The following is a 16,545-nucleotide window of genomic DNA, read 5'->3' as shown; positions in this document are numbered from 1 at the left end:
TGAAAGTTAAATGTAAGGAATTGGGTTCGGGGTGGTAAAGGGGCATTAACGATGTGGTGCAGGAAAAGTATACCTGAGGGTGATGGGTAAGGAAAATAGGGTAAAAGAGACAAATCTACAAATCTGGAAAGGTAGGTCAGCAGATTGAGTGACTGTTTCTGACATCTGTGCCTGACCTGCATGCCACTGCACCAATTGTGGTACAGGCTTAACACATTTCTTTTCTCTGACAAAGTGATGCATCCTTGCTAAATGAACATCTGTTTCAATTAAGGTATCTTTTCCATTTTGTCAAGGTGCTTTATCATGCAACTTAGTGCTTAAACACCCAGATATATTGAACAGTGAACAAGTTCAGCTCATGAACAGTGGCAGCCTGTATGTATGGGTGGGGTGGGGGGGTTGCCCCTTGCTTGAGTGGCAGATAGCACAGTCCTAGTATTTGCAGGTGGACTGTGCTACCTGCTTCAAGCACGGGCATGTCCTCCAGCTACCTTTTTATGTTTGTATTTTCAGTGTGGAGCCCATTTGGGCTCATAAACTGCACAGAACATAATAAAGAGTGGTGAGAAATACATTGGAAGGACAGCTGTGCCACCTCTTATCATTGCACTACTAGCATAGGAGAGTGCAAGCTGACAGAAGAGAAGTGCTATACTCTCCTGTCAGCCAGCGTGCACTGCTGGAGGCCGGCCTTAAAGTCATTGTTGTGGATGGTGTTGGGGTGCTGAAGGTGCAAGGTAAGTGAAAATGTGTTGTGGATGCTGTGTAATTTGTTTCTATGTATGTATGCATGCAAGTGGGGTTGTCTGGGTGCGAGTGTGGCAATGTGTCTATGTGTGAACATTTGTTTTTATGAATGCGTGCATGACTGCTGTATGAATGTCCAGGGGAATGAGACAGTGTATATTGTGTGTATATATGAATGCTTGGTTGAATGGATCTATGTGATCACTGCGCATCGGGAAAATTGCAAATTCAAAAATATCAAATCGCAAAATCCCAGTGTACAGTGATCACATAGATCACTTTACGCCATCCCGCATCCCCCTACCCCTTCCCCCCTCCAATTGCTTTTTTGGAGGCACATACAGAAGTGTGCCACCGACTCTCCTGTACCCCTGCAGTGCCAGTTGCCTCCCACTAACGTGGATCGGAGCTGGCGCAGCAGGGTGCTTTTTTCTATTTTTTCATTTTCTTTTCTTTATTGTCCTCAAATTAAGTATCTTTATTCTTCAGGAGCGCAATTTGTCATTCGACTTTATTTTTCCAATGTAAGGCATCATTCCTCCTTTTTAGCTTCCAAATGCACAGCAATTCAAATGTATTTATTTCCTTCCATGTGCACGTTACACAAAGTCAGCATCTGTAATGCCACATGTACTTGGAATTCATTGGCCGCAGTTAACAATATTCCAGTTCTAACTCTCACTCTTTTCCGGCTGAATGCCTGTACATTCTAACAAAATGGAGGGAGGCCCATAATTTACTGACTGCCCTCAGCCGAAGGACAGACAGCAAGAATGGAAGGCAAGAGTGGAAAAATCCAGACAGTGGAAAAACCCAGCTCGTCTCCAGTGCTCTCGTTCCCAGCACCCCTTATCAATGTACCTGCACATCTCGGCTTGTCCTTGAGCGAACAATACGCAAACTATTCTACACAGTGAACTCATATACTACGCACAAAAATATTGCAACTGCTGCAGAAATCATGTCTGCCTCCTAACTGAGCTTGCAGACCCGTAAACTTTCATTGTGGTTTGGAAGTGAATGTCCAAAATAGCCACGCACCGTGCCATGCTGTTTAGCTCATTTGCGCACACGCACTACAATGTGTGAATCAATGCCTAGAGTAGCAATAGCATTTATTGTATACAGGGTGCCGGTAAGCTTTGCAGCACCCTTGTTTCCGGACCGCCACACTTGGAAAAAGTCCCAATGATTGATGAAAGGTGGGCCCTCTCCTCACCTTAATATTGTAAAAGATGGATTCTCCGTCCTGCTCCTCGTGGCAGGGGCACGTAGATGTGGGGGGGGGCGATCAGCGACCAAGTAACTTCACTGGTGCAAGCCTCCTTGTGGGAATCCAGGCCTGCTGCGACTCCTTAGGTTTGCTGCTTTACAGTCTTTATATGCAGTTCTTATGTTCCTCTTAGTTCGAATAATAATGTCTTGCTTCTTTCCTTTTAGGTGTGGAAAGGTATTTTGGTGTTGTCATGCAGTTTGAAGATGAGCATGGGCCGGTAGGCGAAAGCGCGGTGTGCGCCATGCTGTCCGGTGAGTAATGCGCGATGTGCGGTGCTGTTTCGTCTTTTATATTGCTAACCTGTGTCTTTTCTCTTCTTGCAGGTTGCGATGTTCCTCGCCGAGCACCGTAATGTTCCAGCAATGATACTGACCAGGAGATGACTAACCAGGTAAGAATTTTGTGGCTTTCTTCATTTGGGAGGAAACGTGAGTAAATGCTTACTAATGCTGTCTTTCTTTCTCCTCTTTCCAGGTTATGGTATTCCAGGATGCATGCGGTGCCGGATGATGGAGTTCGTACCTTCAGGCGAGTGGAACTGAAGTCGGCGATGGATTGAAGGCAGGATACTGTTCCAGGTAAGTTTCGTAGTATTCTTTCTGTCTCTGCAGGTCCTTGGTTTCAGGTAAGCTGGCATCAAAGAACTGGACATGGTGAGCGTTACGCTGCCCACAGCAGAATAACGCAAAGCATGTTCTGCTGTTTGGGTGCGGTTTAAAAAGTCTCAGGTAAAGTAGTCCAGGTTAAATAATCCCAGGCCTGCCACACCCAAAGTAGTCCAGGTAAAGTAGTCCCAGGCCTCCCACACCCAAAAGACTAGACCGCATAGCTCAGTTCCTTGTAACTGAGCTATGTGTGTGCCTTCATGTTGGCTGAACCCCCCCAAGTTAAATAATCCCAAGTAAATAGTCCCATTCTAATGTTGGTCTTCATGATCGTCCTCAAAGGCGCCAGGAATGACTCAAAGAGAGTCTTGGATGAGGTTTTGAAGGCCTTTGACCTGGCCCTAACTGGAAGGCTGACTTGCCAGTGAGGGCCAGGGGCAAGGGTCATGACACATACAACACGAAGGCCTTGTCATAATTTGGTGTGCCCAAAACCGGTGCTGAACACAACTCAGCCTTGAGCAGATTAAAAGCTTTCTGGCAGCCAAGTTCCACAGTAAAGGCAAAGAAATGCCCTTCTTTGTCAATGCCAACATTGGTTTTATCATTAATGCGAAATTAGGGATCCACTGTCTACAGTACGAAGCCATGCCTATCAGGGATGTGACCTCTTTTTGTATATTTGGGACAGACATGCTAGAGATGCTTTTTATCCATTCAGGTGTCAGTCTTCTCTCCTCCTTTGACAGGAGATAGCCTAAATAGGCGACCTCCTGTCGACAATACTGAAACTTTTTCAATGAAGCCTTATGCCCAGGCTCTGCTAGATGAATAAGCAGCAACACGGTGCCCTCCTTGCAAGCAACTTCTGAGTCTTCAGCTAAAAGAAGATCGTCAACATATTGCAACAACGTACAAGTGGAAGGCAACTCAAGTGTATCAAGTGTATCGAGCTGCTCATTCAAAGCTCTACTGTAAATGCTTGGACTCTCAGTGTACCCTTGTGGCACACGAGTGAATGTAAACGAGTGTCCCCCTAGGGTGAACGCGAACAAGTATCTACTGTCAACATGTACAGGAATACTGAAGAAAGCATTCTTTAGATCTACAACACTGAAATGAGTAGCTGAAGCTGGAATCATCGTTAATATAGTGGTCACATCAGGCACAATTAGAAATTGTGGAGCAACAATCTTATTGATAGCACGTAAATCAATAATAAAAACGGAAAGGCATCGAATTATCCCCTTTCTTGTACACCGGTAGAATCAGACTATTACACAAACTACCTACAATTTCCTCAATCACTCCTCGATGTACAAAATCAGAAACTATACTCTTTAAAGCTTGCTCACCGTCAACTGAAATCTTATACTGTGTAATACGTGGTATCATCAACCGCCCATAAACATGCCAGAACTTTATCCAATTCAGTTGGTAAAGGCCTAGTCAAGAATTGTGAAACAGAAGTTCGCTGAGGTGAAATCGCCAATTGCACTCCAGTCGGAGAACAATAAATTACTGCATTTCATTATTTCAACAGATTCAACCCCAACAAATTTTCGCCACAATTCGACATGAATCGGTGAATGGCCCCAGTGAAATCGGTACCGGCTGGGAAACCGAACTAACCACTGGCATACCAGAGAAAGCTGCAGAAATTCTGTGCTTCCCTGACAGTGGAATATCTGGAACCCGCAAATGATCAACCAAACACTTTTGTGCTCCTGTATCTATCAAAAATAGGTGTTTCCTATTCCCCACCTTCATTTGTACGTAGGGCACTTTCTGATCGACAGGAATAGGTACTGGTTCCAGACTCTGCTTCGGGCTGTCCTAACGGAACAGTACATCATCAAATGCAAGGTCCTCAGAAAGATAGAAAGTCGAAGAATTATCAAAAATGTTCCTATTATCAACACCATGCTGCTGACTATCTTGTGAAAATCACTGTTGATTCTGAGTGAACTGACTTCTACCAGGACCCCCTATCCCAGGATGGCCTCTGGGTCATCTACCCATGGTATCATATGTGTTATTCGATCTCTGCTGAAGGATCGGGCATTGTGCTTGCCAATGACCTTCTTGTCTGCAATAAGCACATTGGTTCAGGTGTACAGGACCCATCTGTGCCTTACTCTGTGGGGCAAACTGACCTCTAACCTGCATATTCCCACCTCTGGTTCCTCTTACTATTTGCTCCAACAATACTTTGGTTTTCAAGTCTCCCTTCTTCTTTTCTATCCTCTCTTTTTCATTATTGACCCTATTTTCATAATACTGAGCCATGTGTAATACTTCAGACTGCGATTTAGCTTGCCAGGTACTTTCTGAAGTCATAATTTGTGATTGGATATCAGGCAACAATCCACGCACAAATCTGTCCACAAACAGCCTTTTTCCTGACTTGACTAAGTACTGTTCGAACCGATTAATAAAGTCAGTAGCACCTTCAGATTTCCCCTGGATGCAAGCTTTAAGCTTGCCCAAACTATTCTTCTCTCTGGAACCAATGTCTTCAATTGTGTTACTATTCTGTCTAGCAGTGTCAATATCACCTGTGGCGGTCTCTCACCAGCATTCCTTTCTCCATCTATCCGTACCAAGTTAACCCAATTGTCACCCAGTCCTGCCAAATCATCTACAGTTCTAAACAGTTTCCATAAATCAGCAAGTAGGATGACAGGGAACAATAATTGTATATCACCCAGCGTGAAAACTGACAAATGCAAGACAGATTCTATTTCTTTATAAAATCTTGTTGGATTTTTCCTAATATCTGGAATCGTCTTTCTAATGGTGTTCACTTCCTGTCTAGAAAATGGGCATGAACAAACATAATGTGCTTCAATAGTAGTGGCAGCTGTACCTGTTACGGCATTAGCTGGAATTTCAACTTTAGGAACAAATGTCGGAGGAACTTCCCTCATCGGCAATTGAGAAGTAGGCAATTCTGAACGTTCATTAAGCAACAAAGCTAAATCTAGCAACAAAGTAGTCAAAGCAGTATCAGGCGAAAATGGTCTCTTGTAAATGACCATCAAATCTGCGGGGCAACAAACCTTTTTCTTCATACACTCATCCTGCAGGTACTCTGCCATTACCTGTAACACTTTCCTTTGCATTGCCGGTGTATACTGACTAAACGTTTCATATACTTCAATGGGAGAAATTGAAACATCCGAAATACATCTAAGCGCGTCTTTTGTGAAAATACGTGTTTCTTCACTCATTGGTTTACAAGAGGGAAGAAATCGTTTCTGCACATACGAACCGTCCAATCTATCGCCATCCATATAATCATACTGTAACTGATCTAACTCCCTCTTAAACTCAAAAACCCTCTCAACATGCTCATGCAATTTCTCTGCAGTGTCCCTCGAGTAAGCTAAGACATTCAAATCTCTCAACCCTTGTGGGACATCCATGTCCATCAAATCACTCCAAATATCAGCCAAGTGCATTCCCATCCCTTCTATCAAAATATAATGTTCGGGAATACTTTCTTGGTCAGAAATTGCAGTTAAGGCAGCTGATTTTTCACCTTCTTCCATACATCTCTTAGCCCATACATACAATTCTCTTTTCTAGCCTTTGATACTGTACTACGAGTCACTAATAATAATAATAATAATTTACTACTACTAAATATATCATTAATCATTTAATAATAATTTACTGTACTACTTTTGGATCGGCACTCGCCCCTTCAATCACTACAAGTGGAGCAGAACCACTTGGAAACGAAAGTTCACACAAATCTTGTACAACAGGTAGTGGAGACACTGGCGGTAAAGACAGAGTTACGGGAACAGCGACTCTCGGTAAGGGCGGGGATGCAGAAGGGGGAACAATAACAGGAAGAGGAGCAACAACTGGAGGAGGAGCAACAACGGGAGAAACAGGAATTACAACGGGAGGAGTTGCAACAGCAGGAAGAGGTAAAACAACAGGGGGAGTCACATAAGGGGGTGGTGCAGTAGCAACAGTCCTACGCTTATTTAAAATCTTATCGATTCGCTCGTCTGAGGCATGAAAGTCCTGAGACGGATACATTTTCTGTACACCAAGTTGAAAAGCCCTCTCCATACTACTAATTGATTCAGACTGTTTCTGTTGATCATACAATAATGCTTTTTCTGAGTTAGACATATGTCGATCTGCGTGTTTCTCTTTACTCTTAAGTTGCTGCATAGCTTCCTTTCTCCAATGCTTATACACATCAAATGCTGCATGCCTAGCCTTTTTCTTTAACAATATAGACTCTGAATCCTCTATACGGGCAATTTCAAAACTACCATGAACTGGCCACAGAAATTCGAAGCATGTCTAGTTTTTCTGTGCCAAATATCGTTGAATACTATATTACCAAGGCCGTACTTCCAGTACATAGTACACGCCAGCTACCCCCTCCGGAGGCGCTGGTCGGCCATATTCCAAAGATTGTCTGTCTCTGCGGAATAAACCCCTGAAACAGGCACACAATTTCCCAGGCATGTCAGATCACTGGTGTTTCCTGGCATCGTTTGAAATTGCGAGTGCAAATCTACAACCAAATATCAGCAATCGGGGCATGACTCACCTGATTGCAAAAGGCAAAGGAGGTCCGATCGGATTACAAAGGATCCTCATGGTTGGCGATTTCGGCAAAGAGTCTGCCTCGATATGGGGACCCTCGTCAAGATGCCCTCTCGAACCGCGTACTCACCGTTCAGGGATCGGATTGTGCAGTACTGTCGAGGTGTCACGTCTCATATAAAGGGGCCTTTTTCTCACTCTCCGAGCCCGATCCGAAAGCCGTGTCTTCTTTTCAGTGAGGTGACATCAATCTTGAGGGTCCCTTTTCGGGTGCCATCTGAAAGACCAAAGAAATATCGAGGCTTAGTACCACAAAATTAAATACGCCAATCATGGGTCGAAAGGATACAAGTATCTTTTATTCTGTACAGTTACAAAGCGAACAGATAGCTATCTGGCTCCCAACACCTCGCATTGTGTACCAGCAGACACATTGAGGGATGAGAGTGCTGGACATCTTAACGTGGTCATTTTTATACAGTTTTCAATCATTGTCCAGCCCCTCTCCAAACTAATAAGTTACATGCTAGGGTTTGTGCACAGTTCACATGACAAATATTACTATGTTATACAACGGATTTAACAAGTTTGCATATCCATGAAGTTACAATGGTGGCGTTGATTCTCTGATCCACAGTAAGCCTTATTTCAAGAATCGCTACAATGCAGTTCAGCAAAAGCACACGATCTGAGTTTGTTCTACATTGTTCCATTGTTTATATGAGGATGAGGCTTGTGAGCGCAGACAACACTTGGATTTCAGTACATACGAATCACAAGGTTTCTTTGCATATAACAAACAGTCTGCTCTCAATCAGCCTAAACATTAACAAAACTCAAAGGTCGTTCGGCTCGGCTGAAAGTTGAAAACACAGTCCACCATTTTAGAACACGAAAGAGGAGTTGAAATCAAAATGGCGGACAATTCTTAAAATGGCAGCGAAGTTGATAAATAGCGAAATATTTCAGACGTGGTTTTCCGTACAACGCCAATGGGCTTAGGCCAATATTCATAACAAGGCGGTATTATAGAAATACAGTTTAACAAGTCCTTTGTGTAACCTATTGTACTGCTCATTTTACTCTTGAGGTAAGTCTGGCTGCTCAGCCACTGCTACCACCTTACTGTGTAATACAGGCTTGTACCAAAGGTGAAATTGTACTCACACTTTGTTACGCAGAATCACATGCAGTACCCTTTGGGACCACACATGCAATTCTATGACAAGACCGGACGAGCATTATGCTTAAACTTCTTTAATACTGCTAACCCACAGCATTTAAAATCTTACTTTCTTTTTTCTTTTTCTTTTTTTTATAACAATCTCAAACTTGTTAAAAAATAACAAAGAAAAAACATCACAGAAGGGAAATACAAACATGGGACTACTACAGTCCCCATGAGGCTTTGCTGTGTGGAAGTCCTCAGCCTCAATCTCGCTGAACAATCCGAGACCTTTACCTCCTATTAGTGTCCGGATCACTAGGTCCCTTCCTCTTCCTTTTTGCTGAAGCCACAGCATATAAGTACACTATTAATCATCTGTCATGGTTTTTATGATGCTAGATACATATGTGCTTTAAGCATTTACATATGATGTTAATACGCACAGCCTACATCTTTTAACACCGATTTATATTTATAGCAAAGCGAAGTAAGATTCCAACGCTCCGTAGATAGTGAGGGCGCGGGAACCTCGGTAAGCTGCATCACAGCGGACAGGCCGGGCCCGCGAGTGATCACATTCGCATTGGGGCTCAGGCCGGTCAGCCAATAACTTTCCAATTCATTTTCATTCGAAGCGGTCATACAGTTCAGTCCATGCCCAATCATGGGGAGATAGTAAACCCCGTAATCGGAACAACGCCATAGACAAGCTCAGCCCTTCGCATACAGTGACGCACACGGAAGAGTTTCGCGTATGCGCAGAAGCTTTTTATCCGTGAACTAATGGTCGGGCTAGTAGCAGCTCTCCTCTCACTCCCCGAGCGCGCGCAGATCAGAGGATCATAGCGGTTCACCTGAGAAGTCAGAGGCGTGAAGTTAAGAAATAATACGTTTTAAAAAAAATACACAAAAAAAAACATTCCCCATGGCTTACTGCATGGGAGAGGAGGTATGGAGTGAAGAGAGTGAAAGAGAGCAGGAGCAAGAACAAGAGGAGGAGTACATTCGAGAAGATGAAATAGATCTCTCCAAAAGTTTTAAAAAAGTGTTAGGGAACTCCCTAATACAAGCAGTAGCTCAGGGAGTCAAGCACTTGCAAGGCAGATTGTCTGTCCTAGAGGAGTTATTGGGCAAAAAAGCTGGCACGCTCCACGACCCAGATGAGGGAACGTCCACAATTAAGCCTCTGCAACAGGAGGAGAAGGGGAGAAAAGTGGCCCGGAAGAGAAAGCACTCTTCTACTCCCCCGGGCTCAGAGATGGGGAAGATAAAGAAGCCCCAGGGGGCGGCCAATGCATTCAACAGGCTCAAGAGTGCATTTTTAACAAAAACAGCCCTGCCCAGCCTCATTCCCCTACCCCAGGGGCAAAAAACACAGGGGAAGCTACATCATCCTCAGACCAGTGACGACAGGAGGAGGAACCAGAGCATTGGAAGCATTCCAGCAAGCCAAAAGCCAGCACTGTGGAGAGGCTGCAAGACGACAAAGACATGTCAGACAGGTTTGAACCTGACACAATTAGGCACCCGAGGTCCACAGAATGGGTTCCCTCACCGAGGGTAGCCATATACATGTCTCAGAAAATGAGGATGCCTCTAGAGAAAGATACCAGATTCAGGCTCAAGGCAGAGTGTCCGAGACTGGAGCTAGCGGGTAAGGTAGCTGATAGACCCGAGCTAGATCCCAAGATGTTGGCCTTTGTGAGGAAGGCTGGGAAAGACGCATGAAAGGTCATGGACTGTGCATGGAAGACATGCCAAGACAAGCTACTTGACCTGATGGGTCCCATTGCGAAAGTAATGGACCTAGCAGAAAGAGCTAAGGACCCCGGGGAGCCGGTGTATCCAGTGATCCTAGCAGGATGGGCACAAAGGACAGTTTGCATGTTGGGCAAACTGTGCAATATCGTCTGGGAGACGGCGATCCATGCCACTAAAAATAGATAATAAGCTAGGGCACCTGGCTTCCTACAAAGCAGGAGAGAGTGCTCAAGGCCTTCTTCTCGGAGACACCTTCATGAAGGAGATTAACACATTTGTCGGGACATTCACTGCCTTAGAGAAGGTGCAAGCATTCATCAGGAAAATGTTTCCAGGCGGATTTTTGCCGGGGCGGTCGACATAGAGGTCGTTTGACCAGCCGATTCAATACCGACAGGAGGCCCCAAGGTCCCAGAGCGCAGTATTGGGAATCATGCCAGCAAGACGCCTTTTTCCCCAATAGAGGCAGAGTTTTCCGGGGACGCAGGGGTCCTGCATACTACAGACACCACAACAATAACACAGGTGAGCAAGTGCGCAGCGAGCTATCCTCCAATAGGGGACAGCACAAGATTTTCTTTGAACAGCTGGCGCAATCTGTCTCAGACGCATGGGTGTTACAGACAGTGCAAGGTTTTGTGTTGGAATTTCTAGAAACTCCTGAGCAGAAGCGTCCCCCACCGCGCATTCCAATGGCACGAGCAGAAGAAAAGTTGTTGAATGCAGAGATTCAGGCTCTAGCATGGAAGAATGCAATAGAGAAAGCGACGCCACACAAATTGACCTTTCTGAGCAACATTTTCCTAGTTCATCGCAAGGACAAGGTTCATCCTGTGATAAATCTGAAAGAACTAAACAGCTGGTTAGTGTAGAGACTCTTCAAGATAGAAGGGATTAATCTACTAGGAGACCTACTCAGAAGGGAGATCGGCTGGCGCAGCTAGATCTGAAAGACGCATACCTTACAGTACCAGTAGCAGCACAATGCCGTCCTTTCCTAAGATTCATCTGGAAAAGGGAGATGTGGCAATTCAAGAGCCTGCCATTCGGTCTAGCATCGCAACCCTGGGTATTCACCAAGCTCATGAGGCCAGTAGCGACAGCACTACGGGAACAAAGTATTCGGATGATCATCTACTTAAACGACATCCTACTCATGGCGGAGGACAGAGATCGTTTGCAGATGCAAGTGCAGTGGGCAATAGACCTAATCTCCGGTCTAGGTTTCTTAGTGAACAGAGACAAATCAGATCTAGTACCCACCAGGAAACTAGACTGTCTAGGCTTCACCGTAGACACGAGGAAAGCAACCCTAGAGCTTCCAGCAGCAAAGATAAGGGCCATAAAGAATGACCTAAGATCAGCGCTCAAGAAGCTGATCATTTCACGGAGGAATCTAGCCAGGATAGTGGGACTCCTTGCAGCATCAATTCAAGCGATTTTTATTTAAGGAAGGGTTGGAGATACCATTAGTTAGTTCCTTTAGATGAAGAGAGAAAAGCAGAGTTAGTCTGGTAGCTTCACAATATGGAAGCTTGGAACGGTCGAGCCATTTTCGGAGATGTTCCAGAGCTCAATATAGAGTCAGACGCCAGCAGATCAGGCTGGGGGGCCAGATGCGTTCACATAGAGACAGAGGGAAAGTGGTCCCAGGAGGAACTAGAATTACATATCAACTGCTTAGAGCTTCTCACAGGCTCCTTCTCAGTAAAAGCTTTTACCAAAGACAAAGCACAGTGCTACATCCTTCTGAGGGTGGACAATATATCAGCAGAATGGTGTATAAACAAGTTAGGGGGCACCAGGTCCAAGATGCTGGCAGGCTAGCAAAGGATTTCTGGCACAGCTGCCTCGAGCGGAACATAACAGTCAGGGCAGAATATCTCCCAGGAGCCCTGAATATAGTGGCGGACTGGAACTCCCGTTACTTACTGGATTACAGCGACTGGAAGTTACACAGAGAGACCTTCGAGAAGCTAGAGCAGAGATGGGGACCCCTAAACATAGACTTGTTCGCCTCACGATTGAACGCTCAACTGATGAAATACTTCAGTTGGAAGTTAGACCCGAAGGCGCAGGGGAGAGACGCATTCCTTCAACATTGGGGGAGCCAGATCCACTATGCCTTTCCCCCCTTTGCGATGCTGGCGAGGGTACTAGCAAAGGTCCGCAGGGACAAAGCAGAGATAGTGATAGAGAAGCCAGAATGGAAATCGCAAGCCTGGTTTCCAGTTCTGATGGAATTTTCTACGGATTTTCCTCAGAAGAATGCGCACAGACCAGATCTGCTGTCCTACCCAGTGAGAACACATCACCCGCTGATACAGGATCAGACACTGTCACTATTGGCATGCAGAATTTCAGGTGCAGGTGTGGCTTGCCGGTGCTTTCAGAGGACCCTACAGAATTTATGAATGCATCGTGGGCTCCCTCTACAATCCGGAGCTATAATTCCGCGTGGAAAGCCTGGGAGCTGTGGTGCAGGGGGAGGAGTATTTCTCTCGTTTCAGCACCTATAGTTCAGGTAGTGAACTTCCTAGCTAGTTTGCCCCCCGCCGGCAGAGCCTTTAGGACAGTAGGAGTGTACAGATTGGCAATATCCGCTGGGCACAAACTATTTGACAGGGCTCCAGTAGGAGAGCACCCAGCAGTGACAAGGCTACTGAAAGGAGTGAAAGTTAGCAGACCGCCTATGCCGAGGTATTCCTCTCTGTGGGACGTGCATAAGATTCTGCGTCAATTCGAGCAATGGCCAAGGAATGCCCTTTTATGAAATAGGCAACTTTCAGGAAAATTGGTGACACTGCTATGTTTAGTGTCTTGCAGAAGGGTCTCAGAAGTGAAGGCTCTAGCGATAGATAGGAAAGTATGCTATCCGGAAGGCATAGAGTTTAACATAGCGCAGCGGACAAAAACCAACTCTAGAGTAATTTCGTACCCATACTTCCCGAACAATGATAACCGGTGTGTAGCACAATGCATAAAATGTTATGAAGAAGCAACAACAGCGATAAGACCAGCGGGAGTTAGTCAACTGCTTATAGCGCAAAGAAAGCCACATAAAGCGATTGCAACTGCCACCAAAGCTAGGTAGGTAAGGGAAGTGATGGAGCTGGCAGGTGTAGACATCACAAAGTTTGGAGCACACTCCACCAGAGGAGCCATGGCTTCGCAAGCTTTTGCAGCAGGTGTTCCACTGCAAGAGATCATGAAGGCGGCAGACTGGTCAAGTGACTCAGTATTCAGGACATTTTATTTTAAACCTGTGCCTGATATAGCTTCTGCAGTTGTGGAAAGCTTTGAACAAGCATAATGCTCGCCTCCGGTCTTGTCATAGAATGAAGATTGCCCAAGCGCACAGCGCAGGAAGTCTTGATTCTATTAAAGACTCAGAGGCGAGCATTATCCCGCCCAGTGGAAATACGTATGGTTATCAGCAGAAAAAAAAAAGATTTCTTATGGATTATGTTACAATGTTAACAGTAATAATTGTATGAGAAACTGATAGATGTATTTTCCCTCCATAATATGAGATTTTCTTTCTTGATTAGGAGAAGAACTCTCGAGATTAGAACGCATAGAGTCAGTAATGAGAGTCTGGGAGGACATGCAAAGTAAAGCAGCAGGACTCAGGGAAGAGAAGAGAGATGTTCTGAGTCAGCAGCGAGTTTGATTTTTCAAGTTAAGACTACGGTTTACAGTTATGAGAATGACCAAAAAGGAAGAGGCAGGGACCTAGTGAGACAGACACTAATAGGAGGAAAAGGGCTTGGATTGGTCAGCGAGATTGAGGCTGAGGACTTCCAGACAGCAAAGCCTCATGGGGACTGTAGTACTTCCATGTTTGTATTTCCATTCTGTGATGTTTTTTCTTTGTTATTTTTTAACAAATTTGAGATTGTTATTAAAAAAAAAAGAAAAAAAGAAAGTAACATTTTTAACGCTGTGGGTTAGCAGTATTAAAGAAGTGTAAGCATAATGCTTGCCTCCCAGTCTTTAATAGAATCAAGACTTCCTGCGCTGTGCGCTTGGGCAATCTTCATTAAGACTACAAGTGTCACTACAATTTCACCTTTGGTACAGGCCTGTACTACACAGTATTGTGGTAGCAGTGGCTGAGCAGCCAGACTTATCTCAAGAGTAAAGTGAGCAGTACAAGAGGTTACACAAAGGGACCAACAATTACAGTGATTCAAATAACCAGTCAGTCAAGGTCTCTTGGTAAAAGCATATACATTTATTTACACAGTCATTTGGAAAACATTGCACTAGCAAGACCAGCTCAATATCATATACTAATATAGTACAAATAAACAACCAATAAGTTATTGAACAAGTTCAGCTCCCCTGAAGTGGGAGCAAAATAGCACTTCAATTACTTTTAAAAGGGGTAAAAAGACAAGGTTAAAAGAAATCAAGGTACAAATACTTTCATAGACAGGGCAAAGGGTTTCAGTTCACAACAACCAGCAATTCAATTCAAGAGGCCTGGGCCAAGGTCAATGGTTCAGAGTCTTGTATAGGATAGCACAGTTCTGGTAGTAAAGGGTTAAGTCTTTGCCACTGATTTTAGAAGAGTTTGGTCAGACAAAAAGTTAGATGTTGGTTTAGGGAAGGACAAACCTTCAAAGTCGGGAAAGTTTTACAAACTTTCATTGCGGCCGAAAAGATTTCCTGACCGCAATTTCACAGTACCATTAAAGTGAAGAAGAGTTGTAACTGAGGCAGGTGTTCCTGGCAGTTCCTGCAGATCTCGCTGTTCCTGAGCTTCAGTCGTGGGGACAAGAAAGAAGATGTCAGGAGGTTCCTGCACTACTCAGGGAAGAGGCCACAAGCTTGGCAAAACATTGGCTTAAGGTGCGAGTGCCTTAAAGACCACAAACTGGTATCCTTCCCACTGGCTATCTGGTTTTCCACGGCACGCTGCAGAAAATTCGACCAGTATGGGGACGGTGTCCAGGCGGCTTACGGATTGGTGCTTCCCACCAAACTCAAGGGAAGAAGTTAACCTTGAAGGGCTTCTCTGTTGATGTAGTTTCAGGCAATTCGGACCTGAAGCAGGGCTTCACCGGTGGACCAAATGTTGCAGCAGTCGTCTTCCTTCAGCTTGTCTTTGGTTCTTTCGTTCCAGTGGTCGACTCTGTTTTCCAAGTCACAGAAGCCTGCTTTTAAACAGTTTTCCCCCATTCATTCCAGCCTGGCTGTCACTTACAAAGCAGGGTGGCTGTCCTTGCCAGCCAGCCAGCCGGCCAATCACGCCACAGTGCATTCAGGTCTCTTAGAACACTAAGCACAGGGAGTTTCTGGCACCTCCCTCACATCCTGTCTACCTCAGCCACTCAGGCGCCAGTGGAGGGCTTCAGCACTGAAGCCAGCCAAAGGCCGACAAACAAAGGCACCAAACCTGGTTTGGCGAGCAGAGTTTGACACTAGAAGGACCTTTCCTAAAAGAAACGGCGAAAAATGATGACCGGAGTCTGTTTTTACAGATAGGTCTTGGGCGCCATATTGGAAAACATGGCTGACCCGATTTTTAGCTACCTGTGTTCGTGGTCGGGAAAATTCATGGTAGTTTGTTTAAAACCACTGCCACCAGCCATTTAAAGTAGGAAATTGTAACATCTGACTGTAACATGAGTGTTCAGACTCAGGGGATGCTAGGTAACCCCTCCAGCACTCTATAGTAAGATATTGTGTGCTGGGTCTGTAAATTTAAAAAGACTAGTAAAGTCAATTTAACTTTAGATGCTCTGGGAGACAGTAGTTAGTCCCAGATAACGCATTTAAACCTTGGGGAGTTTAAAAGACACCCCTGTGCCACTGCACTGAAGGTGCTGTGTGACACATCAGAAAAAGATGATGCCTATGGAGTTTGTTTAAAAATCCCATAACCAAAGAACACAAAAGTAAAACACACATCAAAATACATGGAAGAGTGGGAAAAAAAGGCTCACACTCTTCCCAGGTAAAAAATCTAAACCTAGAAATCCAGCAAAGTTGCTGGGGGTCTCAAAATGTGAGGGAAATTAGGACATTTTGCGAATTCCCCCTAACACTCAATCCCCCCCTGCCCCAGACTAAGGGAGTGGAGGATTTAATCCACTCCTGGATGAATCTCCTTAATCCAGTCAGTCAAACATCCTGGAGAGACCATCAGAATTTTGGTGGTGACACCCAGACCTGTGTTCAATGTTAAAATCAAACCCTTGCAGGCTGATTGACCATCTTAGTAGTGTAGGGTTTTCCCCTTTCATTTGCATCAACCATCTCAAGGGTTGCTGGTCAGTCTGAATCACAAAAGTAGATCCATAGAAGTATGGTCTAAACTTCTTAGGTGACCACACAATAGCAAAGCACTCACGCTCAATGGTTGCCCACCTTGTTTCTGGTTCCTACAGCTTCCTGCT

This window comes from Ambystoma mexicanum, chromosome 6q, assembly GCF_040938575.1.
Source record: "Ambystoma mexicanum isolate Mex_15411 chromosome 6q, UKY_AmexF1_1, whole genome shotgun sequence".
NCBI classification, from domain to species: domain Eukaryota; kingdom Metazoa; phylum Chordata; class Amphibia; order Caudata; family Ambystomatidae; genus Ambystoma; species Ambystoma mexicanum.
The sequence above is the reverse complement of the archived record's forward strand: the minus strand, read 5'-3'. Positions refer to the sequence as shown.